The 26,231-nt window shown below is 51.1% G+C and overlaps 1 pseudogene; it reads left to right on the top strand.

Moving 5' to 3' along the window:
• Window positions 1–12,489: 12,489 nt before the first annotated feature.
• LOC112546482 (U6 spliceosomal RNA) lies at window positions 12,490–12,586 on the top strand (annotated as a pseudogene).
• Window positions 12,587–26,231: the final 13,645 nt, after the last annotated feature.

Raw genomic sequence — 26,231 nt, 5'->3', positions numbered from 1 at the left:
CGCAATCTGCTCCCATCCAGTGTTGAAGTTCTCAGCCATTTATGAATGACACCAATGTATCAGCTCAGACCTTCAGCTCCATTAAGGCATGTATCCACACCACGCCAAGAGTACTAGACCTTTGTGATATCAGAGGACATGCAACCAATCACCACTCTCACCCTACAGCTAATTTGCATGCCACAATTTCATTGGCTGTATGAAAAAGACTGCACAGATGGGCTTATTTTGGCCCATCTGTCAGGGGTTCTTACTAGGGACTTTGAATAGTGGTTAGTAAGCTAATCGAGTAGTCAATGGAATCTGCATCAACTACTCAATGAGTCAATAAGGGGGTTCACTGTGGCTCTGCTTTTTAAATGTAGTATGAACTCACGGCAGATGGGCCAAACACTGGATGGAAGCAGATTGGGAATCCTACTGATTAATTGGACTGAGTCAAGCAATGACGGTGCTGAGGCATAGCATGTGGGGCAGGGCCTGTGCATGTCCAAGCCCTGTTCCATGAACACTGATTTCCCTGTAAAGGAGAATATCCAATAAATGAAACTGCTGGCATTAGAAAAGGTTCAGAAAAGGGCAACTAAAATGATGAGGGGTTTGGAACGGGTCCCATATGAGGCAAGATTAAAGAGACTGGGACTTTTCAGCTTGGAAAAGAGGAGATTAAGGGGGGATAGGATTAGAGGTCTATAAAATCATGAGTGGTGCAGAGAAAGTGAATAAGGAAAAGTTATTTACTTGTTCCCATAATATAAGAACAAGAGGCCACCAAATGAAACTAATGGGCAGCAGGTTTAAAATAAATAAAAGGAAGTTCTTCTTCACACAGCGCATAGTCAATCTGTGGAACTCCTTGCCAGAGGAGGTTGTGAAGGCTAGGACTATAACAGGGTTTAAAAGAGAACTAGATACATTCATGAAGGTTAAGTCCATTCATGGCTATTAGCCAGTATGGGTAAAGAATGGTGTCCCTAAGGGTATGTCTACACTACAAAGTTAGTTCGAACTAACGGACGTTAGTTCGAACTAACTTTAATAGGTGCTACACTAGCGCTCCGCTAGTTCGAATTTGAATCGAACTAGCGGAGCGCTTAGTTCGAACTAGGTAAACCTCATTTTACGAGGACTAACGCCTAGTTCGAACTAGCTAGTTCGAACTAAGGGCTGTGTAGCCCTTTAGTTCGAACTAGTGGGAGGCTAGCCCTTCCCAGGTTCCCCCTGGTGGCCTCTCTGGGCACAACCAGGAAAACTCTTCTCCTCTCCCCCAGCCCCGGGCCCTTAAAGGGGTAGACTCTGGCCAGACGGCACTTGAGACAGCCAGCCCTGCCAGGAGTCTCTGCCCCGAAGCAGTGGCCCCACCATGAGCCAGGCAGCCAGTGGGAGTGACATGTCCCCTGCCCAGTCCCCCAGCACCCAGGGGCCAGCCAGGGGCCGTAGACGGCGCGCGGCCTCCTGGACTAGTGCGGAGGTCATGGACCTCATTGAGGTTTGGGGGCAGGCCCCCAACGTCCATGATCTCCGCACTAGGAGGAGGAATGCGGCCGTCTATGGCCGCATAGCAGCCGCCATGGCCACCAGGGGACACAGGCGCACCCAGGAGCAGGTGCGCATTAAAATAAAAAAGCTGCGCCAGGCGTACGCCAGGGCCACCAGGGGTGGCGCCACAGCAGGGGCTGCCACCTGCCCCTACTTCTCTGCCCTCAACCGACTCTTGGGGGGCAGGGCGGTCCGTGCCAGCCTGGGGGACAGTGAGCCGGGACTGGAGGGCCCTGACCCGGGCACACCGGAGGGGCCACCGCAGGATGTCCCAGCACCGGAGTCGGCAGGGTCGTCCAGGGAGACCGTACCGGGTAAGTAGTTTGAATTAAGTAGTTCGGGGGGGGAGGTGGCAGGGAGACCAGGGACCGCGCGCGTGGGCCATGCCTTCCACGGATCACGCAGACACCTGTACACGTGCGAGCACGTGCCATGCCACCCTTGGGCAGGTGGCTCCAGCTGCGTGACACCCAGGGGCCATTGCCCAATAGGCACATGCTTGTGCAAAGAGACGTGACATGCTCCCGACCCCGGGGCAGGACCCAGCAGGATGATTTCCCTTCACATGTCCCCTCTACACGGAGGCAGGGGACATCTCCCCTTTCCCCCCACCGCCCCGGCCACACTATACATGGCACAGGGACATGGGTGCGGTCTTGGGGCAGCTTCCAGTCCCGGGGAGAGCCAGACATCCTGACCATGGCCTCTGTACAAGCACAGCGGCTGTGACGGTGCAGGACATGGTCACCCTCACGTTGCGGAGTTGGGGAGGGGGCTGGGCATCATCCTCTGCGTCCCCAGGGAGAACTGACCCCTTCTCTTCTTTCTCTACAGCTGCACCAGCTGCTCGTGCAGGGCGCACCACCCCGCCTGGGACATGCTCCCGCACCCGCGGCCTGCTCCGGACTGCCAGCACGGAGCAGGAGTACCGGGACCAGCACCTTGGGGCCCTGCGAGCGGTGCACCGCACACTGCAGGCCTGGATGCGGGAAGACCTGCAGGTCCGCCACGAGCTGCTGTCTGAGGTCCGAGGGCTGAGCACCAACCTGCAGCTCCTGCTGCAGAGCATGGTGCCCCGTGCTGATCCTGCACCAGCTGTCCCCCCAACTGCTGTCCCTCCTCCCACTCCTGCTCCCCCTCCCACCTCTCCCTCCTCAACCCCCACAACCTCTTCCTCAATGTCCACACCCCCCACCTCAACCTCCGCACCCTCCACCCCATCGCCCCGGGGACGCCGAGGCCCCCTCCCTCGCTGTACTGGGAGGCGGTCGGCCCGGCGAGACCCCCACCCCTGATCCTTCAGTTTCCCCACCCCCTCCTTTCCCTTGCTTCCCCCTTTCAGCTCCCTCCTCCCAGTTTTCCCCCTCCCCTCTCCCAGCCTCTCTCTTCCCCTCTCCCACCTCCTTTTCCCAGTTTCCCCGAGTTTTGTTAAATAAACAGAGTTTCTATTTTTGAACACATGTGTCCTTTATTTTGTACATCAATAAGAAGGGGGGCTAGGGAAGGGTAAGTGGAAGGAGGTGAGGGAGGAATGGGGCACGAGCCCCCGATGGGGAGGACTGGGCTGGCTCTGCGGGTTCTGGGGGTGGAAGCTCTCCTGCAGCCCCCCGATTGTCCCCTCTCCCCAGATGGCAGCATGCGGCAAGTGCAGCCGGGCTGATGGCCGAGTGGTGTGATGTGCCCAGTGTGGGTACTTCGGGCACTCCAAGCCAGGACTGGTTTGTAAGCGGGGCACCCCTGAGAACTGTCTGTCCGGGGTGGGGGTCGGGACCCTTTAAGCACAGCCCTCGGCTAGCCTGAGACAGCATCTCCACGCTCTAAGTCCTCCTCTGATGCCCTGCCAGCACTGCTTCCGGCCATCCTTAAGCCCTGTTCAGAGTCCACTCAATGTGGACTTGCTAGTTCGAATTAGCAAAACGCTAGTTCGAACTAGTTTTTAGTTCTAGATGCGTTAGTTCGAACTAGCTTAGTTCGAATTAACTAATTCGAACTAAGTTAGTTCGAACTAGCGCTGTAGTGTAGACGTACCCTAACCTCTGTTTGTCAGAGGATGGAGATGGATGGCAGGAGAAAGATCGCTTGGTCATTACCTGTTTGGTTCACTCCCTCTGGGGCACCTGGCATTGGCCACTGTCGGCAGACAGGAGACTAGGCCGGATGGACCATTGGTCTGACCCAGTATGGCCGGCCTTCTGCTTTACCAGGGTCATGTGAACCATGGAAATTCACAGCAGGAATGTGCTCTTGTCTGGGGATGGAAAAGCCAAGGACCGTGGCGACTGCGTTTTCAGCTCATCCCGTGCCTCAGTGGTACCGCATGGATGGTCCTTTCCTCAAGAACAGAGGGGCCATCTTGCCTACTGCACAACGGCTGGGCACATGCAGGTTGAACTGAGAGGGCCCTTTTAGCCGGGATCGGAAAAGGTTGAGCGTTCTTGGTTGGCACCTGACCCTTTGAGGGGTCTACACGGGGGGAGAACGGCAGCTCATAAAGCAGTGCCCATTCCAGCTGTGCCCTGTGACGTCTCTGGCGACCCATTCTTATCCGGGCTGTCTCCAGGCTGGTGGCCCCACGGGTGAATGCTGGTGACATTATGGGATGTTTCTGCATCGTTACCAACCCAGAGAGCTGGGGACTCTAGTTGCCACAGCAACACAAGTGAATAATAATGAAGCACGCGACCCTAAGTCAGAAGTGTACATTCCCCTATAGCGCAACGGATGCAGGCCATACAGCTATTAAAGAACAGCTGCCAGAACCCACCAAATAGGGAGAAACAGCTGTGGAAGAACAATATTCTTGAGAGAAGCTGCTCATAGAATCAGGCCTCGGCCTAATGGACAAGCCCGTGACTAGCAGGCTTGCAATCCTAGGGTCATGGACAAATGGGTCAGATTCTCTCAGCCTCAGACCTAATGTGGCTCTTCACCTCTGTGCCGAGTGGCTGCCAGACATTGCTACTGGGGTGCGGCATGAATGGACGCTGTGTGAGACATGAGCGATAAATCCACCCAGGCTGCTAAAGAGGAAAGGGACTGATGCTGGAAACGTATCGACACCCTGAGAGGAAGCCTGACAGGGTTTTACCATGGAAGAGCTGCTTGTGGAGGGAGACAGCCGCTAGCTAGAAAATACTGTGTTCTGCCTTGCAGTTTAATTCCGCCGAAAAGCAATTTAGCAGGTGTCAGCTTTACGAAAACAATGGACTCTCCACCACGGGTTGATTTATCTGACACCTGGAGGCCTGCAAGGACATGGTTACCGAACAGTCCTCTGCAGACAGGGGAGAGATGTGAAAGGAGAGGAAATCATTAAATACAACAGACACAAATTGGTATTTTTAAATTTCACACACATACAGCACAAACCAGTCAGCACACACTGACAAGGCCAGAAAGCAGAATAGAAACACGGTCCAATGCATAGAGAAAGGCCTGGTAATAAGCAGTCCTCAGAGTGAAGAGGTCCCCCTCCTAGAAAAACTGGACATTTCAACTAGAAAATACAACCCCCAAATTTTGATCATTTGTTGATGAAAATTTGAAATTTTCTGCAGGAGGAGGAGAACAGATTTCACAAAAGACTGAGTTTAACGAAGCCTCCAATTTTCTACTGAAACCAAGTTTAGAGGGCAAACTGCAGCCAGCCTTAATAATTAGACTTAATACTCTCTAGGTGGAATTTGCTATTGGGAAGTCCGTGGCATTGACAGCAAAATTAAGCCACCGCTGGTGCTATTACCAATAGCGGCATCCTGCAGCTCTTGCTAATCAACACAGAACACGCCCCACTTGGCTGGACTGCCACGAGCAACGATAGAACTCAGCATCTCTGGGAACTAACAAAACAAGCTTCCCTCGCCTCAGCGAAAGAACGCAGCATGGCTAACCTAAGGGACTGCTGCCAGTTCTAACTCTCTCTGGGTATGTCTACACTACAGCACTAATTCGAACTAACTTAGTACGACTTAGTTAATTCGAACTAAGCTAATTCGAATTAGTGCATCTAGACTTAAAAACTAGTTCGAATTAGCGTTTTGCTAATTCGAACTAGCATGTCCACATTGAGTGGACCCTGAACTAAGGTTAAGGATGGCCGAAAGCAGTGCCGGCAGGGCATCAGATTAGGACTTAGGGTACGTCTACACTACATGCCTCTGTCGCCAGAGGCATGTAGATTAGGCTACCAGGCATAGGAAAATGAAGCGGCGATTTAAATAATCGCCGCTTCATTTAAATTTACATGGCTGCCGCGCTGAGCCGAAAAACAGCTGATCAGCTGTTTGTCGGCTCAGCGCAGTAGTCTGGACGCGCGGGTGTCGACATCAAAGGCATTTGTCGACCACCCAGGTATACCTCATCCCAGGAGGCATACCTGGGTGGTTGACAAATGCCTTTGATATCGACACCCGCGCGTCCAGACTACTGGACTGCTGGGCTAGATGGACCTTTGGTCTGACCCAGTATGGCCGTTCTAAGCTCAGGGCTCAGGGTCGGGGGTCTCAGTGGACCACCTTGATTTTCATGCCAACCTGCTCCTGGGTGACCAGGCTGGCAGCTACCCTGCCCTAGACGGCCACTTTCCTGTGCCTAGTGCGGAGGTCGTGGATGAGGTCCACGATGTCCGCACTAGACCAGGCGGGCGCCCGCCTCTTGCAGACCTGGGCAGGCTCCCGGGAGCCGCCAGCCTGGTCCCGGGAAGAGGTGGAGGGCTGGGTGACAGCGGGTGGCCGGCTCGAGCTGTGCCAGTTGCAGGGTCTGCTGGCTGGGTGCTGGCAGGCTTGCACCTGGCACCGGCACCGTAGCCAGCCCGTGCCCCTTTAAGGGCTCTGGGGCCGGGAGGGGGGCAGAAGAGTTTCCCTGGTGGTGCCCAGAGTGGCCACCAGGGAAAGCTGGGGAGGGCTAGCCTCCCACTAGTTCGAATTAAGTGGCTACACAGCCCTTAATTCGAACTAGTTAATTCGAACTAGGCTTAGTCCTCGTTGAATGAGGTTTACCTAGTTCGAATTAAGCGCACCGCTAGTTCGAATTAAGTTCGAACTAGTGGTTTGCATGTGTAGCGCCTATCAAAGTTAATTCGAACTAACGTCTGTTAGTTCGAATTAACTTTGTAGTGTAGACATACCCTCTGTAGGGACTAGCTACTGGAAGGGGACAATGAACCGCATAGCAGAAGCATGAATTAGAAATACCTTAGCAAAGGAGGCGCTAGAGAAACGGCAGCCTAACCGAATGGCCACAGTGTGCTAGGTTCAGTTTTCAAGTGGTTGCTTTCGACAATTTACACAACACTGGCTCAGGCCCCCACCCAGAAACCTGGGCAAGAATATATTCCATCCCGTGTGCCTGGTAGGCAGTACTTCCCCACCCACAAGCACCGCATGCTTTGGTGGAGCAGGGAGTGGAGCAGAGATGCAACCAGGGACGCCTACAATTCATGAATTAACAAATTCTATGAGGTAAAACTCCCCCCTTCCCCCCGGGTGTCTTACCTGGAGCCCCAACTTTAGGCTGCCCCTGGCACTTTTGCGTTCTAGCCGCCTGCCTCCCCCACAGCTCCCTGCCCACCAGCTGTTACCTTTGGGCACCCCAGCTCTGCCTCCGCTCAGTGGCGTAAAGGAGGGTCAGTGGTATCAGGACCCGTAACAATTTCCTTATCGCCTCAGTGACAGTCCCAAGAGAACTCGATGGAGGTTCCCTCCCTCTCTTCCTTTAGCTCGGCCGCCTCTCTGAGGCATATTTGATGCTATTTCCTTGCCCCCTCATTTCCCAACAAGGAGCAACTTACTGACATGTAACCCAATGCCCCTGACAGTAACGCAAAGAAGGCCTGGAGTGTTGTGAACAAGACACGAGACGTGATTCTTCCACTCTACTCTGCGCTGACTACGCCTCAGTTGGAGTCTTGTGTCCAGTTCTGGGCACCTCATTTCAAGAAAGATGTGGAGAAACTGGAGATGGTCCAGAGAAGAGCAACAAAAATGATTAAAGGTCTAAAGAACATGAGCTATGAGGGAAGGCTGAAGGAATTGGGCTTGTTTAGTTTAGAAAAGAGAAGACTGAGAGGGGACATGAGAGCAGTTTTCAGGTTTCTAAAAGGGTGTTACAAGGAGGAGGGAGAAAAATTGTTCTCCTTGGCCTCTGGGGACAGGACAAGAAGTAATGGGCTTAAACTGCAGCAAGGGAGGTTTAGGTTCCTATCTGTCAGGGTGGTTAAACACTGGAATAAATTGCCCAGGTAGGCTGTGGAATCTCCATCCCTAGAGATATTTAAGAGCAGGTTGGACAGACTTCTGTCAGAGATGGTCTAGACAGTGCTGGGTCCTGCCATGAGGGCAGGGGACCAGACTCGATGACCTCTCGAGGTTCCTTACAGTTCTAGTGTTCTAGGTTTCTATGACTCTATGATTCTCCTCAGAGGCCTGTTTCTGTCCTCTTGTGTGACGTGTGGGTGAGAAGAAGAAGGGCCTTTGCCCCAGATACTTCTATCCCTTCCTCAGAGTTTTTGCAGCGCTCCTTTCCAGGAAGAAAATATCAGCCATTTTCCTGCTTTGTCTGGCCTGGAATTCTGGTATCCCCTGAGCAGGTTGTGCCTCTTGTTCGGTTTGCAAATTGTCCAAGAACACTGTATCGTCTTCTCCTGTGTAGACCTTGCTGACTGAATCATTTCTGTTACGAATTCTTGGTCTGCAGTAAGACACTCATTGCTTTCATTACTGAAGGCTTTGGCCCCTGTGAGGAGGGAACATCTGGTATGTAATGTATTCAGAGAGGGGAAGGGAAGATCTAGATCAATTCAAACCCTCTTCCGAAAACTGGAGCTCGCTGCAATTGTGGTCAGTTATTGGTCTCCTAAAAGCACCCAAGCCCTCTGCTCTGTCTTCTTTATCCAGACAGCCGCCTGTCCGTAGCGAACCGCGAGGTGTATTTACAGCTGAGGAGGAAGGGGAAGCGCTGTATTTGAAAGGTTCCAATTAGACTCCAGGGAGCACTCTGAGCTAAAGTATCCAAGGAGGCCTGGCAGAAATACTCTTGGCACACTGCGAGTTGTACCTGTAAAATCGCCCCTATGCAGCCCAAAGAGTCTGACAGCGGCCGCCCCAGAGGTTTTGCTCCTCCAGGCAGGTTTCTCCTCCATTTACCAGTCCACCTCTTGCTCCGTGCTGGGATTTTTCTTTCCTTGCTGATTCCTGCTTCTCGTTCTTTCCTCTCCCATTACCAGGATGGAGGTGTTTCCTTTCCTGGATTCTTAAACTCTAGTGATATTACCATAGGGGACCAGAAAGCAGTGGAAGTAGGTTCTCTTCCTGCCTCTCTCCACTTTCCCCGTGTGCTTGATGGGAATAATTGCTTGGCCTCTCTACTGCAAAGCACCAACAGGAGCAAGACCTGCAAGGCAGTTATTAATCATAGCACAACAATAACACCCATGGTTCTGGGACAGACTCAGAACAGCTCCAACATCTCCAAGACAGTGCAGTACAGCTAGGCTGGTCAGAACTGGATTTTGTATCCTTTTGATGGATAATATTGATGTTTCGTTTCAAGCCTTTCCATTTTAATTCATTTAAATTTTCACAGATGTGCAAAATTGGGGAGGTTTTTTGTTTCAATTATTGCTTGAAATAGTCACAGTTGCAGCAGTGTCAGACAATGTGTGCATGTGTGTGGGGGTCAGACAACAATTATTTAATTGCAGTAGGTGTTGAGATTAAAAAAGGTAAAGCTTTATAACCATTCAACACAAGCTGTTAACATCATATGTCCAAATTGTAGCCTTGTGGTAGACACATTTTGTTTACTTCATCAGTCGGTAAATATCAATACTAACGTATGCAATTTGTATTTTCCATTGGTGTGTGTGCGTGCAAGGCGAAAATGGATGTTTATCAATGTTTACTGCTAAAAATGGAACCCTTTCCAAGGCGTCAGAGAGTATTCACCTGATGGTGCTGCTAGAGGGAGCTTCCCCACTGACAAAGATCAGGTGACCAGAGCGATTTATGGAATCCCACTCCATGGAATTTCCAGCCAGCTGCCTGGCCGCTCCAGGTAATGTTTCTGCCGTCACTGATGGACAGTGATGAGAGGGTCAGGCACGGTCATGAACACCAGGACTCGGAGTCTCATGCCACCACCTGAAGACAGGCCAAGAGGGGTAGTTTCATGTCCTTGTCCTTCCTTTGCACGTGGCAGCTGGGCCGGGCTGGCCACAAACGGGACTAGGGGGGACATGCTGTCCTTTGCCAAAGGGAGGTGCAAAATGCTTCTGCTGCTCTGCAGAGGGAGTTGGGACTGCGTGTGGTTCAGCGCTTCCACGAGTTCCTGCTAGGGGCTGCAAGCCTCCATCCCCGCCTCTCCTTTGAGCTGCGCCCTCAAGGCACAATTCACCCTCGGTTTTGTCGCAAACCCATTCACCTTTCGTGCAAAGCAAAGAACGGGGAGAACAAAGCATGCGACAGGCAGACGGCTTCCTGCTTAGCCCATGCGAAATCCCCGCTACGCTGGCACATGTGGAGCAGTTGTGTGGTGGCAGCACAGGGCTTTAGGTAAGGGCAGAGGTCAGCTGTGCATGGACGTCTTCAGAATGGATATTAAGCCAACACACAAAGTTGCTGGTGCTGCAGCACAAGACAAGGCCTGGCTTCCAAACCACAGGCTCTCGCTTGTTCCTTTGGCCCTCGCGGGAGCCTATTTAGAGCTGATGGGAAATTCTGATGCAACAACGTTTTGTTGGGGGTTTGCCAATTGTGCAAAATGGAAATAGCGGAGAGGGCTTGATTTTGCTGCCATTCTGACAGGACCCAGGCAGGTGCCCATCTGAAATGGAAAGCCCATGTTCCAGACACTGTGACTCTGGATCAGTTGGCCATGCGGACTGCCCCAAATCCAGCTCCCTCCCAGGTCTTCCTGGAACTGTGGCTCTGGGCAAGCCGGTCTGGGAGCAGGCTCTTCACAGCTCCCTGTGGAGAATTCTGAAATAGTTTGGGTTCCATTCGTCTCCAGCATGGAGTCAAATTTCAGAATGTCGAAGTCCTTTGTAAAATGGGATGAATTTCCCTGCCTCGCTGGAAGTTTCTCTCTCAAAATTTTAGTGTCAACATTTTTGGAACAGCTCCTCATGCTATCATCATGGCTTACGTCATGCGTTACTCACTTGTGTGCCCACTAATTACTGCCTGCTGCTTTTTTCTTTTAATTTGCTGTAATTAAGAGGACTCTCAAAAATGCAGCGAGCTTGAAAATGAAACTATTCCTTGAAAGGCGTAGCGATGTGGTGGACTTCTTCACTAAGTTTCATGCCTAGAGAGGGAATCCGCAGAAGGTTCCAATTAGAGTTTCTCAGACAGGTGTTGCTAGAACGTCACGCAGCTGGCTTGGCCTGGAAGTGCTTTGACGTTACCCAGATTTCGTGTGGTCTTTGCAGGTTTGTGGGGTGGTGGAGCGAGCTGAAGACTCTGACTAAAACATAGTCTAGGACAGTCGGAGGTGTGCCGCAGAGAACAACAGAATTCAAAATGGCCGCCCTCAAAGGGGCAGGAAACCTTTTTTTTTTTTTTTTTTTTTTGCTATATAACTTTCCCCCAACCCTTTTTTTTCCTCGATAACTTTCTCCCCTGACCCTTTTCCCCCCCCGACTTTTTTTTTTTTTGTTGTTCAACAAAAAATTGGTGTTCCTCATAAAAAAAAATTATTGTTTGGTGTTCCTTGGTCTTAAAAAGTTTAAGAAACACTGGTCTTGGAGGTGCCAATGTTTGGCCCAAGGAAGTTTCCAGGTGGTCTTCATGTTGTTACTCTGCTTGAAGAGGGTGTTTGTGATGAGCAGGTTCATGTGCCACACACTTACTGAGGAGAATACCTCTGGGGTTTACATTTCCCACCCCTGTTATTCCTTTCTAGAACGGAAAGTCCCATCCGAGTCTGGCAGGGAAATCTCTCAGGAGGATGAGTTTGCAGGCCTTAGGTGTGGCCGAGAGGAGAGTGTAATAAAAAACTGCTCCGTATTGTCTTCCTCACCATCAAGTGTGGGGGCGCCGATGCTGCTGACCGTCACTGTTGGCTGTTGTGCGCTCGAGCCAAAGAGTCAAGAGAGGCCGGTAAAGCCCACGGGAGCTCCAAAAGCTGACTGGAGATGTTATTTTTGATGGCAAAGCCAATCCCGTCAGTGCGTCTCTCTTCTGGTGACTTTCCTTTTCAAAAGAAGGGGCAGTCACCTCCAGCCTCTTTTAAATTGTCCCTCATTGGCCTGGCGGGCCTCACGACGAGCTGCAATGTCAGTGTGGAGTCTTGCCAGTTCTTGAATTTGTGGCACGCCTGGGCTTTTGCTGTGGGAGTCCACAAGAGCGTGGACATGCCAGGCAGCCAAATTCATCGTCTTCTATCTTTCATGTTGGCCATGGAGTTGAGTGATCCCTCTGGATGCGGCCGTCCCGTTGGAGGAGTGCGAGACAACCCATGTTCAGGGCACTTTTTCTGGCTTCCGTCCCATTTGGGGTGAGCAGAGGGGATCCTAGAAAGACTGGCTACGCTACCGAAATGTGCTTCTGTCTCACCCAAGCAGAAAACAAGTGTCGTACGGCTGCCGCTTGCCTGCAGGTCTGTGACTAGGGTGTCCCAGAAGTCACTGCCTCTCTCTTCACGGGCACGGCAGGGCTTTGTGGGAGTGGGAGCCCCTTGGCAGAGGGCTGCATGGGAAATCTTTTCGCATGGGGAAACCAGTGCACCGGGGGTAACCAGACAAGATTTGCCAGGAGGAAAACTCAGACCCAGTGGCAAGCAGAGCCAAAAGAATCAGCGGCCTTGTGAAGTGTGGATGGTAGCTAGTCAGGAGTCTCGCCTCAGACCTGTTCCCAGGAGCTCCCTTCCTGGAGCATGAAAGGCAATAAGGCTCTGAGGGTCTTTAGCCCATGCAAACCTCTCCACCATGATAAGGGTGCAGTCACCCAGAGAGACACCGTCATGTATTAACTCTGGAAGGACACAGAACTGATTAGCATGGCCCCTATGCAAAGATGACACACACATTTGTGAAGCACTGCATATTTCTTGTGTAAATTCTCTACCACTGGTAATTTCAAAATCAAGATTGGTTTCCTGGTGATCTGCTGTTTTTACTTCTTCATGCTAGGCACAGTCAACCTGTGGAACTCCTTGCCAGAGGATGTTGTGAAGGTCAGGTCTTTAACAGGATTTAAAAAAGAGCTAGATAAATTCATGGAGGATTGGTCCATCAATGGCTAGTATAGGTAGGAACAGGAGCGGCCCGAGGCCGGCTGCGGCATCTGGTGCCCCAGGCGGAAGGCGTGATCGGCGCCCCTGCCTGCACAGCCGTCAATGGCTGTGACGTAATCATTGGGTGCCTGGGCGCCCTGCAACATCATAATCAGGCGCCCCAGGTCGGCAGCGCCCTAAGCAACCACCAAGTCTGCCTATGCTCATGGGCCGCCCCTGGGTAAGAATGGTGTCCCTAGCCTCTGTTTGTCTGGGGCTGGAAATGGATGACAGGAGAGAGATCACTGGATTCCTTGTTCTGTTCACTCCCTCTGGGGCACCTGGCATTGGCCACTGTCAGAGGGCAGGGCACTTGGCTTGACGGACCTTTGGTCTGACCCAGTGCGGCCTTTCTTATGCTTTTCTAAGAGATTTGAAGCAGCTCAACCAGGAATTATTTCAGGGAAGTCCTCCAGTCCGTGTTACTCAGGAAGTCAGTCTAGCTGGTACCTTCTGGCTTTAGGAATAATTTAGATCATCCTCATAACACCCGTAGAAGATAGGAGGACTGGAATTATTTCCGTCCCATCCTGGGGGGAACCAAGACAGCAAGGCAAAAATCAAATAAAGCTAAGGCCACTCTGAGGGTGGGTCTAGACTACAGGGTTTTTTTCGAAAAAAAATGGCCTTTTTCGAAAAAACTTCCTGTGTCTAGACTGCTGTCATGTTCTTTCAAAAGTAAATCAAAAGAACGAGGCAGTTTTTTCGACGGCAGAAAACCTCATTTTACGAGGCTCCAGGCTGCCTGGGTGCTCCCTTTCAAAAAAGCGGCTTGCTTTTTCGAAAGTACTGGCTGTAGTCTAGACGCTCTTTTTCGAAAGAGGCTTTTTCAAAAGTATCTTTCGAAAAAGCCTCTTTTGAAAGCAGCTTGCAGTCTAGACATAGCCTGGGAGTTAACATCAGCACTGGGATCAGAATTCAAGAACTGCTGAATCCCAGTTTTGTGTTTTCTATGCACCAGTTCATGCCCATCTAATGTTACTGGTGCTTACATTCTCGCAGTGGACACTCTGAAAAGGCAAATGAATGGAATTCAACAATGTTGCGTCTCTTGGATACAAACTGGCACCGAAAGATTTTCTGTGTAATGTTAATTGAAAAGTCCTGCTGGCACTTAATGCCAATTCCCGTCCTTCGCCTCAAGAAGTGCATGCTCATAACTACGACATGACAAAACTTTATCCAAAGATAAAAATATGAATCTGTGTGCCCTGCCCAGAGGCCTAGCTGCTTCACGATCAATGATAGATTTTTTTTGAAGAGCCAAAGGATAATCCCAGTAGCTGACAAATGAGGCGACCCACTTGACAGTTTCCTTCTCCTCCTTTCTCTCCGGCATGCCGTTACTGGTTTTGTGGTGCCCATCAATACAGCGGCTGCCGTGACAGACTGACAGATTCTCTCCGAATGACAGACAATCTGGACAGACAACTACCTATTGTTCCTGAAATAGAGCAGGCTCTCGGGAATGGATGGAAAGAAAAGAGAAAGAAGCAGAGGTGCTGCAGCTTTGGCTAAGGCTAGATCTCTCCAAATGATCTTTGCACTCCAGAGACCTCGCTACGGGGTTTAATCCCAGAGGGGGAATGCCTGGCAGTGCATTGCCTTGCCTCGGCTCACTGAAGGCCTCTTTCCCCAGACCTCGCCGCATGTAAGCGCCACCCGTGTACACACACTCTTGTGCACTCACGTGTTCATTTGCACCCTCTTCCTGAGGTGGGACTCCTATCCCCGCCCCCCATGTGGCCTCTGCATTGTCCCAGGTCTGCCACGAATCCTTTGCACCATTCTATTTGCTGCCTGGAAGTTCCCCAGCAGAAAGAAATCCTGGCGTGGCACCGAACCAGGGTTGTGGTACTGCCCACTCACTGCCCTCTTGCCAGAGATGCAAACGGAGAGATGGTCTCCGTGGAGTCTGGGGCAACTGAGCATAAGTGAGAAAAGCCTTGGGGTGGCTCTAAGTTACGCAAACTTGCCCTGTGCTGGGACTAGTCCATGAAGACAAACCAGCAGGTGCCCTACCGCTAGCTTTGCTTCCTCCCTCGGCTGCTGCAGCTAGTACGGCTTGAGCAGGAACGGGGCCGGTGAGTCTAGAGAAAGTCCTGATGTCACTGATGCAGGAGGCAAGAAGAAGGCAGCATCAGTCACACCATGCTGGCTCCTTTCTGAGTCTGGCCCTTTAGGTGGAGGGAGCAACTATCCAGCCGGGTGACAGCAGAGTGGGACGGAGGGGGCCTTGAGCCACAGTCTAGGTAACGCGGTTAACTTTCCATTGTTACTGGGACGTGTGAGGGCACTCGGCGTTCATGAGGACTCCTCCTGCCAGAGCATGCCAGGGCCGCCCCGACATCTCGCCGGTAGCAGTGATGCCACAGGAGGCTCCTTCTCGCACTGCTATGGCCACACGGGCGTGTCAACCCGCTGCAAGGCTGCCTTCCAATGGATCACCACTGCTTCTGCATTGGACCCTGTCCCACGGCACTTCTCTGCTAGCAGCCTCGCACCAGCGCTTCCGCTGCGGACGCCCCATTGGCCCGCGCTCGCCACACAAGGAGGCATTTTCCCCCCACGGATCCAGCACATAAGTCCTCTTTTTGCCTTTGAGTTCGTTTCCCCCCTCCCAGCGGGCACTTAGCTCCAGGCCTGCCGACGAGGGGGAGAAGGTGGAGCCCGAGCCCTTTACAATGCCGCTGGAGCATTATCCCGCCTGGTGTGCTCCGGGTGGCTCTTAGGACTGCCTGCGGAGCTGGCTACCTCCTGCACATCTGAGGGCACAGAACCTCACTTGCCCACTCTTGGGACAGACCCCTAACCTCTGGCTGAGTTTCTGAAGTCGTAGAATCAGAGAAGATTAGGGCTTGGAGGAGACCTCAGGAGTCATCGAGTCCAGCCCTCTACTCAAAGCAGGACCAACCCCAATGGAATCAACCCAGCCAGGGCTGTCAAGCCAGGACTTAAAAATATCTAAGGATAGAGATTCCTCACCTATAATAACCCATCCCAGTGCTTCCCCACCCTCCTAGGGAAATAGTCATTCCTAATCCCCAATGTAAACCTCCCCCACAGCAACTTGAGACCATTGCTCCTCATTCTGCCATCTGCCCCTGCTGAGAACAGCCTCTCTCCATCCTCTTTGGAACCTCCCTTCAGGGAGTTGCAGGCTGCTCTCAAATCCCCCCTCGCTCTTCTCCTGTGCAGACTAAACAAACCCAAATCCCCCAGCCACTCCTCATAGGTCATGCGCTCCAGCCCCCTTGCCATTTCCTTGCATAGCTGACTGGCAGGTGGCTATTTTGCAGAATGGACTGAAGGTGGATTGCAGAAGGGGAGCACGTCCACCTTGGTCACCACCTTCGGCTGTCCAGGAGGCTCCCACACAGTTGTGCCTGTATGCTATGGAGCAGGGCGTGAGGGATGTTTTGGGCCAGGATCAACGGACAGCTGCAACAATTAGACTAGCTGAGTTAGGCTATTAATCCCGTCAACGTGCCTTTGCGACGGTATGAGGTCCAGACAATCCCTTGGAAATTTCTAGCCTCTTCTCTAATGAGGTTTGTGCGGGGCAGTGTTTCCAAGGGATTATGTGCAATAGCTGGCTAAGATAACCCTGCCGCTGTTTATGCAAATACAGAACCAAAAACCCCCTTGCTTCTTAAAGAAATAATGGAAGGCATTCAGGGCGCGAGCCAATTCCGACCCTGTTAGCATCCAAGAGGTCCCCACTCCAGAGCTTTTTGGAAACCCAGGGCTGGTAGCTTTTAGCATTTAAGAAATGGTTTCCTCTCTTCATTGACGAACTGTCTCTTATTCCTGCAAAACCCACACATTCCATGCCAAAATAAAAGCCCACTTGAATATGAAAGCAGCGCTCATCGTCAGGGGAAGGGAGAGAGAACAAACGCTAGCAGTCAGAAATAGATAAGGCTTCCAGGAACAAATAACTGCCATACTGTTTTATTCACTTCATGATAGCGCAGGCAAAAGAGATTTTACGAGGCCAACACAACCTCCCTTTTTCAGTTGTTAAGAGCTGGTTTGGGCTGTGCAGAAATATGTCCCAGACTCAGGTCATGGAGACCCATGGATGCCTTGTTCTCTCCTGTTGATTAACCCAGATGGGGTTAAAAATCTGTCTTCCGCTTGACACGGCAGAAGGGGAAATCGGTTCAATCCTGCAGCCTTTGCTTATGTCACAGCTGGTTAGCTCAGGTTGCATTTTGTTCTAATGGGCATAGAGGAGGCCACTGGAGAAAGAGGAGACAATCCACTCATTGCAGGGATTCGTGGAGAGAAGGTCTAACGAGTGGCTTGGGGCTTGACGGAGTTTACGCACAACGTGATATGAAGCTTCTCGAGAATATCGGGGGGTTATCAGGAAGGCGAAAGCGCAAATGGAATTGCGACTGGCTAAGGATGTGAAGGATAACAAGAAAGGTTTCTACAGGCATGTTAACAAGAAGAAGGTGATCAGAGAGGGTGTGCGGCCCCTAATGGATGAAGGAGGTAACCTAGTGACAGATGATGTGGGGAAAGCTGAAGTACTCAATGCTTTCTTTGCCTCTGTATTCACAGACAAGGTCGGCTCCTGGACTTCTGCGCTAAGTGACGCAAGATGGGATGAAGATGGACAGCCCGTGGTGGGTCAAGAACAGGTTAGGAACTATTTAGAAAAGCTAAACATACACAAATCCATGGGTCCGCACTTAGTGCATCCGAGGGTACTGAGGGAGTTGGCAAATGTCATTGTGGAGCCTTTGGCTATTACCTTTGAAAAGTCGTGGAGATCAGGAGAAATCCCGGATGACTGGAAAAAGGCAAATGTAGTGCCCATCTTCAAAAAAGGGAAGAAGAATGATCCAGGGAACTATAGGCCGGTCAGTCTTACCTCGGTTCCTGGAAAAATCATGGAAGGGATCCTTAAGGAATCCATATTGAGGCACTTGGATGAGAGGAAAGTGATTAGGAATAGTCAGCATGGATTCACAAAGGGCAAGTCGTGCCTGACTAATCTGATTAGCTTCTATGATGAAGTAACTGGCTCGGTGGACATGGGGAAGTCAGTGGATGTTATATACCTTGACTTTAGCAAGGCTTTTGATACGGTCTCCCACAATATTCTTGCCAGCAAGTTAAGGGATTGTGGATTGGATAAATGGACGGTAAGATGGATAGAAAGATGGCTAAAAGGCCGGGCCCAGCGAGTAGTGATCAATGGCTCGATGTCAGGATGGCGGTTGGTTTCTAGCGGAGTGCCCCAAGGTTCGGTTCTAAGACCGGTTTTGTTCAATATCTTTATTAATGATCTGGATGAGGGGATGGATTGCACCCTCAGCAAGTTTGCGGATGACACTAAGCTGGGGGGAGAGGTAGATACCCTTAAGGGCAGAGATAGGGTACAGAATGACTTAGACAAATTGGAGGATTGGGCCACAAGAAATCTGATGAGGTTCAACAAGGACAAGTGTAGAGTCCTGCACTTGGGACGGAAGAATCCCAAGCATAGTTACAAGCTGGGGACCAACTGGTTAAGTAGTAGTTCTGCAGAAAAGGACCTGGGGGTTACAGTGGATGAGAAGCTAGATATTAGTCAGCAGTGTGCCCTTGTAGCCAAGAAGGCTAATGGCATATTAGGTTGCATTAAGAGAAGCATTGCCAGCAGATCCAGAGATGTCATCATTCCCCTTTATTCGGCTTTGGTGAGGCCGCATCTGGAGTATTGTGTCCAGTTCTGGGCCCCCCACTACAAAAAGGATGTGGACGCATTGGAGAGGGTCCAGCGGAGGGCAACCAAAATGATTAGGGGGCTGGAGCATATGATTTATGAGGAGAGGCTGAGGGACTTGGGTCTGTTTAGTCTGCAGAAGCGAAGAGTGAGGGGGGATTTGATAGCAGCCTTCAACTTCCTGAAGGGAGGTTCCAAAGAGGATGGAGAGAGGCTGTTCTCAGTAGTGACAGATGGCAGAACAAGGAGCAATGGTCTCAAGTTGCCGTGGGGGAGGTCCAGGTTGGATATTAGGAAAAACTATTTCACTAGGAGGGTGGTGAAGCACTGGAATGGGTTACCTAGGGAAGCAGTGGAGTCTCCATCCCTAGAGGTGTTTAAGTCTCGGCTTGACAAAGCCCTGGCCGGGTTGATTTAGTTGGAACTGGTCCTGCCTAGAGCAGGGGGCTGGACTTGATGACCTTCTGAGGTCTCTTCCAGTGTTATGATTCTATGATTCTATAAGCTGAATAAACCCCCCTGCATGGGTGAAGTGGGAGTCCAAGCCAGTGGGAGTGGAGGGCAGATGCTGCTCTGGGAGCTATTTTGCGAAATTGTCTAGACTTGTCTAAATGGCCAGTGACTAACAGTCTCCCAAGCTCCTAACCCAGCAAGGGTTCTGGAGAAGGCAAGGCATGGACTCGTCCACCACGGACAACGAGGGACCCTGATCCTGCAAACATCTCTGTGTGTGCTCAGCTCACTTTTTCAAAGAAAAGTCCTTGGGCAATTGGAGGCAGGGATGGGTTTTCGAATCCCACGAGAACATGGGCGTTACTTTGTGCATCCAAGGGGAATGTTTCTCATTATCCTTCCTCTCAATTTAATTAATCTGCAGTCAGTAATGAACCTTGAAGTTTCAATTAAAAACATTGTTACTAATCAGGACAAGATTCTAAAGAGTTGGGGGCTCTGGGTAGGTTTGCAGTGGCAGGGCGGCAGGGTCTGAACCGGTATTGCTACACGCTGCTGGCCCATCTCTTCATTAGGATATTTACATCCATCGGACTTTGCCCGTTCCGTCTGTTGCTTTGGCAATCCCACGGGAGCTGAGTTTCAGAAGAGAGAGGCCTGAACCCGTGGGAGATTTTTGGTTTTGTAGTAAAACGCAGGGCTTGGAAATAAACCTATTTACAGAGGAGATTTCACTGAAAGGTACCAACTCCACAGCTTGTCAGTTTTGCTTTAGGAACAGGGCTCTGCATAGGAAGGGGTTCCTTGGTCTGTGTATTTTCTGATGCTTAAAATCTTGTAATCGGAGAGCTGCATGTTTTCAATTAACTACACAGACTGCCTCGGCATTACCGTGCAGTTCTGCATGGCAATAAACACGAGAAGCCCCAGAGCAGAACTGCTGCATTGATCACATTAGCACAACCTGATCTGATCAAGGTTTGTCTCTCCTGTTTGACCCATCGCCCTCAGATGTACTGTGCTATCCCTTCCCCACGGTTCACGATGCCAACTGTGCTTCAGTTTAGGAAATCCCTAAACTTGCTGCCATAGAAACATCACTGGGATTTTGGATACACAAAGGCCTGTTAGCAAAGCCAGACTACGGCCCTATTCACAGCTGGCTTCCCCACAGCATTGAGACGGTTGTACAGAGGGATTAGACACAATGAGAGAACTGCAGATTCCACCGATTCTTGCATGGAGTCGCAGAGAAAAGAAAATCGACATTTGTAGTTCGTTTTCCGTGGGAGCCGACGTCAGAAAAGACAGCATGCTCCTTCACCTGGCGTCTGCACCCGAATGATCAGAAATTGGGCTGAACTGCTGGCTCTGCATGAATAATGTCAAACATCCCCCAGTTTGGGAGTAGTCACATCTGGTCTCTGGTGCTGGCTGATTGACCATAGAATCCTAGAACACTAGAACTGGAATGGACCTCGAGTCCAGTCCCCTGCCTCATGGCAGGACCCAGAACTGTCTAGACCATCCCTGACAGGTGTCTGTCCAACCTGCTCTTAAATATCTCCTGAGATGGAGATTCCACAACCTCCCTGGGCAATTTAGTCCAGTGTTTAACCACCCGGACAGGCAGGAAGTTTTTCCTAATGTCCAACCTAAACCTCCCTTGCTGCAGTTTCAGACCATTGCTTCTTGTCCTGTCCTCAGAGGCCAAGGAGAACAATTTTTCTCCTTCCTCCTTGTGTCATCCTTTTAGATACCTGAAAACCTCTATCATGTCCCCTCTCAGTCTTCTCCTTTCCAAACTAAACAAGCCCAGTTCTTTCAGCTTTCCCTCATAGCTCATGTTCTTTAGACCTTTAACCATTCTTGTTGCTCTTCTCTGGACCCTCTCCAATCTCTCCGCATCTTTCTTGAAATGTGGAGCCCAGAACTAGACACAGTCCGCCAACTGAGGCCTAATCAGTGCAGAACTGGGGCCTAATCAGTGCAGAACTGAGGCCAAATCAGACCATGAATGGATATCACTCCATGACAATGTACATCCAGTTGTCCAAACACCACGTGGTTGTAACAGCTTGTGGTTAACTCTGTGCCTCCAAAGACGACAGCTCCCAGCCATTCACCCACCCAATTTGAATTTCTGAGCTTTCGTTCCTCCACAGAACCTGGGCTGCGGTTCCACTCGACGTGGCAAATGAGCCGTTCCAGCAGAGAGATGCCAGTTAGCCAGGAAGGTCAGTCATACATTAGAGTAGGTCGTGGGTACACGTGTTCAGTTCCGCAAGTGATCCACAAAGCCCAACCCCAAAGATGGATTTCTCCAGGAGAGACCTGTACTGGTTCATTGCACAAACACAGCAAAGAAGAATCTCTGTACACACACATGACATATAGATACATTACAAATCTAGAGGGAGTCATGTGGTCTAGGGGATGGGGCACTGGTGTGGGAATGAGATAAATTCGATTCTCCTCCCAACTCCGCACTGATCTGCTGCGTGAACATGGGAAAATAACTTCTCCTACCTGTGCCGTTGTTTCCTCTTCCGTCCTTTCGACTGATTATTGTAAGCTCTTCAGGGCCGGGACAGTTTCTCATTCCCTTTGTACACCATTTGTCCCAACAAGACCTTGATTCCAGCTCTCCTCAACAGCTGACAGCCCTGGGTGGCCTACCGAAAATACCTGGCTAACCCTGCCTTCCCACATCGCCTGCAGTGTCTGCCACTGAGTTTGCAGCTCAAGGATCAGACTCCTCAATCACTAAAGGGCCCATCAAAAAAGAAGACCCGTATGAGAAATCCCAGCCCTGCCCCTCCTGCTCAAAGCCTGCCCCTTCTGGGGGCTTGAAGCAGCCCCCCCCGCACGGTGCCCCAGCAACTCGGTCAGCAGCCCTGCTCATAATCTCCACATGAAATGTGCGTGGGACCCCAGTTCTAAGGCAGAGGGGCCTTGTTTTCCCCTTTATCCCACACCGCTGATTTTCCCGCAGTAGCAGTTTCCCACCTGCCCAATGAGACACGGCAGGCCGTGATCTGCTGCCAAACTCACACATCAGCAGAAATGTGAGACAGGCCTTCCTCTCAAACAAGGGCTGTGCTCGGTCCTGCTCTCAGCAAGCTGATAGCAGAGAACAAACGGGAAAGCAGCTCTAGGCGGGCAGTTAGCTGCCCAAAGGAGAGGGCTCCATCCTTTGACAAACCGAAAACTGGGGAGGAAGCGCTGAAACTAAAGCACACACTCCTGAAAAGAAGAGACACTTGCTGGCATGTTTTCCGCCTTTCAGCCACGCTCAAATCCCATGGCGAAGGGGGCCATATAAATACCTAGCTAGTAGTTTGATCAGATGGACCAGCATTATTAACAGTATCAAGGCCTACGGCACCCACCTTTGATCTCACCAGACACTAACAATATCTCCAGTAAAACCTGCTGTAAGTGCCCCTCGACAAAGGCCAGTTCCCCGTTTAACTAAATGCCAAACAGGATTATATTGTAAACTCTAAAGACAGAAATGTTACCGGGTGGAGGGTGGGGGAGGAGATCAAGTTACATTCACGAGCCATAATATGCTGGTGGTAATTTTCAGAGCTGGATGGTTGAAAATGTTGCCTCATTGCCACACATGGATGTCATTTTGCTAAATGTAAATGGACATTTTGTAAATACTCGAGTCTTAACAGTTTTGGTCTCCCTTGAAGGAACCACCCAAATGGCTCAGCTGCATCGGTGCGGGTGGTGGGTTGCCGATGGCAGACTTTTGTAAAATACCCGGCGGGTTGAATTCTATCCTTCGCCTGGTACCATTCACATCTGCTGCTCTTTTACAGTTACAGACCTAGGCTGAGAGCCGCCTCGCACCCCAGTCCATGGCAAAACTCCTGTTGATTTCATCCGCCTACCTACTCTGGGGATGGGTGCATAAGGACTGAGTGGGAAAATACCTCGGGACCTGACCGGTGCAGAACCAGAGGATTTGCCGGACCACGGGAGGTCAATATTGTCTAGCAGCATGACCAACACTGCCCCTGCTCACTGGGCTGTTAGACATTTAGGGGTAAATTAGAGCTAAACAACAGCACAGAACACAGAGCCAGGACTGGTGGCTGCAAACAAACTTTATGGGACCACAGGAAACTTGGCCGTGCCCATGCTAAGTGGACATACGGCGAACTCACATCCTGCCGGACCACGGATGTTGGCAGACCAGCAAGTACCGGTTTAGAGAAGTTCAACTTGTAATATGTTCTCTCCTTTGTTGAATTCTCTGCCCTGCATTCTCCTTCCTTTCCCAGTTCTGCTACATGTCCTGGTGGAAAGTATGTCCATGGGCAGTTACGTAAAGGGTGGCAAAAGCTTTCCACAGGTTTGGCTCTGCAAAGCACCTGGGAGAGACTCCTGCTGCTAGCTCAGCGGCTCTGACAGCCGGCGTTCCTTGAGAGACTGCTCTCTGAGCCACTGAAAAGCACATCAGAGCGGCAGGCTGGCTTCCTACTCGGACCCAAACCAGAGAAGGTATTGAACTGACGCGATTGATTTTTGTCTTTTGGTTCATTTGCCCTCCACTGAAGCTCCCGAGGGCTTTCTAGGTCTTGTTACAAAGCATCTTCTTACATCTGCAAGGGCTGGCTCAGTTCTCACAACAGCACTTACAGACGGGAAAAAAACGTGGGTATTATCAGACGTGGGGCCAGTCCCAGGCAGAGCCAGCGTTCCCCTCTTGGCATGTGCTCATTCAAAATAGGAATATACTATTTCCCTTGTTAGATCAGACTATGAAACTATCAAGTCCCCGTGACCTACCCTGGCAGTGGCCGCTAGCTGATGCATCAGAGAAAGATGATTTCCACCCCAGCAGTATGCAGCTAGCTAATTGGGGCTTGCAATTCTGCATACAGAGGGAGGAAATTGTATTTGACACCTGGGTTGATCAGAGTACTCCATGAAGGAGATGGTCTAGTGGCCCCGGAGGCTAAGCTGGCGAGAGAACTCAGCTGTGAGGAGATGGGTGGGGAGCGATGGGCCCTGCAAAGAGGTCCCAAGTTGTGGGCCTCACATTTACAATGCGGAGGATTAGTAGAACTGCACGTCCCTGTGGGGCAGACGGAAGGAAAGGTGCACTCTGAGGTGACATGAAGATACAAAGGGTATGTCTACACCGCAGGAAAACACTGATTCTTAGAGCCCAGGTAAACTGAGTTGAGTTGGTGGGGCTCGGGCTGACGGGGGAAAAATAGCAGTGTAGACATTCCAGATTGTGATGCAGCCCAGACTCTGAGACCCAGCCCAAGCCCAAAGAGCTACCCCGCGGTTTTGAGTCCCACAAGTCCTAGCCAGCCGACATGAGCCAGGCATGGCTGTGTCACTAGGGCTACGTCTAGACTGCAAGCCTCTTCTGAAAGAGAGCGTCTAGACAGGAGCGGCCCAAGGCCGGCTGCTGCAGCTGGCACCCCAGGCAGAAGGTGCGATCGGTGGCCCCACCTGCATGGCCGTCAATGGCTGTGGCATAATCACGGGGTGCCCCGGAGCCCCGTGACATCATCATAGGGCGCCCGGGCCGGCGGCGCCCTAGGCAACTGCCAAGTTTGCCTAGGCTCATGGGCCGCCCCTGCATCTAGACTACAAGCAGATTTTTTGAAAAAGCGAGCCGCTTTTTTGAAAGAAAGTCTAGATGCTCTCTTTCAAAAAAGCACAGTTTGCATGCAATAGCACACTTTTTCGAAACAGCACTTTCGAAAAAAGGCGTTATTCTTCATAAAACAAGGTTTTCTGTGGTCAAAAAAACTGCCATGTTCTTTCGATTTACTTACTGGCTGCAGTCTAGATGCAGGGGAAGTTTTTTCGAAAAAAGACATACCGTGGGTGTGTCTTGACTACAGGGTTTTTTTGAAAAAACCTCCCCTGCATCTAGACTGCTGCCACGTTCTTTCGAAAGTAAATTGAAAGAACGTGGCAGTTTTTTCGACCGTGGTAAACCTCGTTTTACAAGGAAGAATGCCTTTTTTCGAAAGTGCTCTTTTGAAGGAAGGCGCTATATAATGCAAACTGTGCTTTTTTGAAAGAGAGCATCCAGACTGCCTGGGTGCTCTCTTTTGAAAAAGCAAGCCGCTTGTAGTCTAGATGCTCTTTTTTGAAAGAGGCTTGCAGTCTAGACGTAGCCCCTAGGTCTTTTGTGGCCATGTCGATGTACCACAGCGTATGGGATTTGGGCCATAGGGGGCAGGGACGGAGGCAGCGGTAGGAGAAAACGGGCAGAGCACACAGCCACGGTGGAAGAGTGTGAGGAGGCATGTAGCGTGTGTGTGAGGACAGGGAGAAGGCGTTTTGGAAATGAAACGTGGAATGTGATGCAAAGGCAGGTCGGGAGCCAGAAGCGTGTGGGCCTTTGTAGCTCCTTACCCATAATTAGGGGGTGCGGTGGGAATATAAGGAGCTAGGAGATGAGCGCAGACAAGATGGACCTCAGAAGGGGGCTGCAGCAGTCGAGGTAGCTGAGGGATGAAGCTGTCTGAGCTTGGAGGCGATTGCAAACGGCGGGACACCTCTGCGGAGCACAGCCACATATGGGGGTCACGGCTGATTTGCAACTGAAAGGAGGAAAGATGGAAATGGAAGAGGCGGCCTTAATCCTGGCGAACTCTGAGGTGGGGCCTGGGATGAAGGATTTGGGGTGCAAGGGCTCTGGGCTGGAGTCAAGAGCTGGGAGGGGTTTTTGGGCTTTGGCAGGGGGTTGAGGTGTGAGAAGAGATACTGGCTCTGGGGTGGGGACCAAAATGAAGGGGTGAAGGTGTTGGAGAGGGCTTTGGGCTGGGGCCAGGGATGAAGGTGCAGGAGGGGTCTTCAGGCTGGGGCTGAGAAAGAACCCAGGTAGGTTCTGGCAGCCGTTGGGGTCTTCCCGTAACTGGCAGGACAAGTAAAGAGGGGTTTCTGACCTCTGATCTTCTCAATCTCCCTGGGAAAGCTGCCCACTCCCCAGGCCTGCCCCCCGCTTTCCCGATGAGACAGCCGTGGATTCCAGTTAAGGTAATCGTCTGGCTTAATAATTCATTACCTGCTTTCAGGGGAGGCCCAGAGGAAATCTAAAAGGCGGCTACATGCATTCCCAGCAACCACACCGTTCAGAGGCGATCCTTGTGAAAATGGAAATGCAGCGAGAGCATTCTTAATAACGTCAGGGGCGGCGCGTGGCACCCTCTGTGCTGCAGAGGTCGGGTCGTTCACCTGCAGCTTTGATGTGAAATGT

The sequence above is a fragment of the Pelodiscus sinensis genome, chromosome 7 (genome assembly GCF_049634645.1).
Source record: "Pelodiscus sinensis isolate JC-2024 chromosome 7, ASM4963464v1, whole genome shotgun sequence".
NCBI classification, from domain to species: Eukaryota; Metazoa; Chordata; order Testudines; family Trionychidae; genus Pelodiscus; species Pelodiscus sinensis.
Note: the sequence above shows the minus strand (reverse complement) of the source record. Positions and strands in the feature narration are given on the sequence as shown.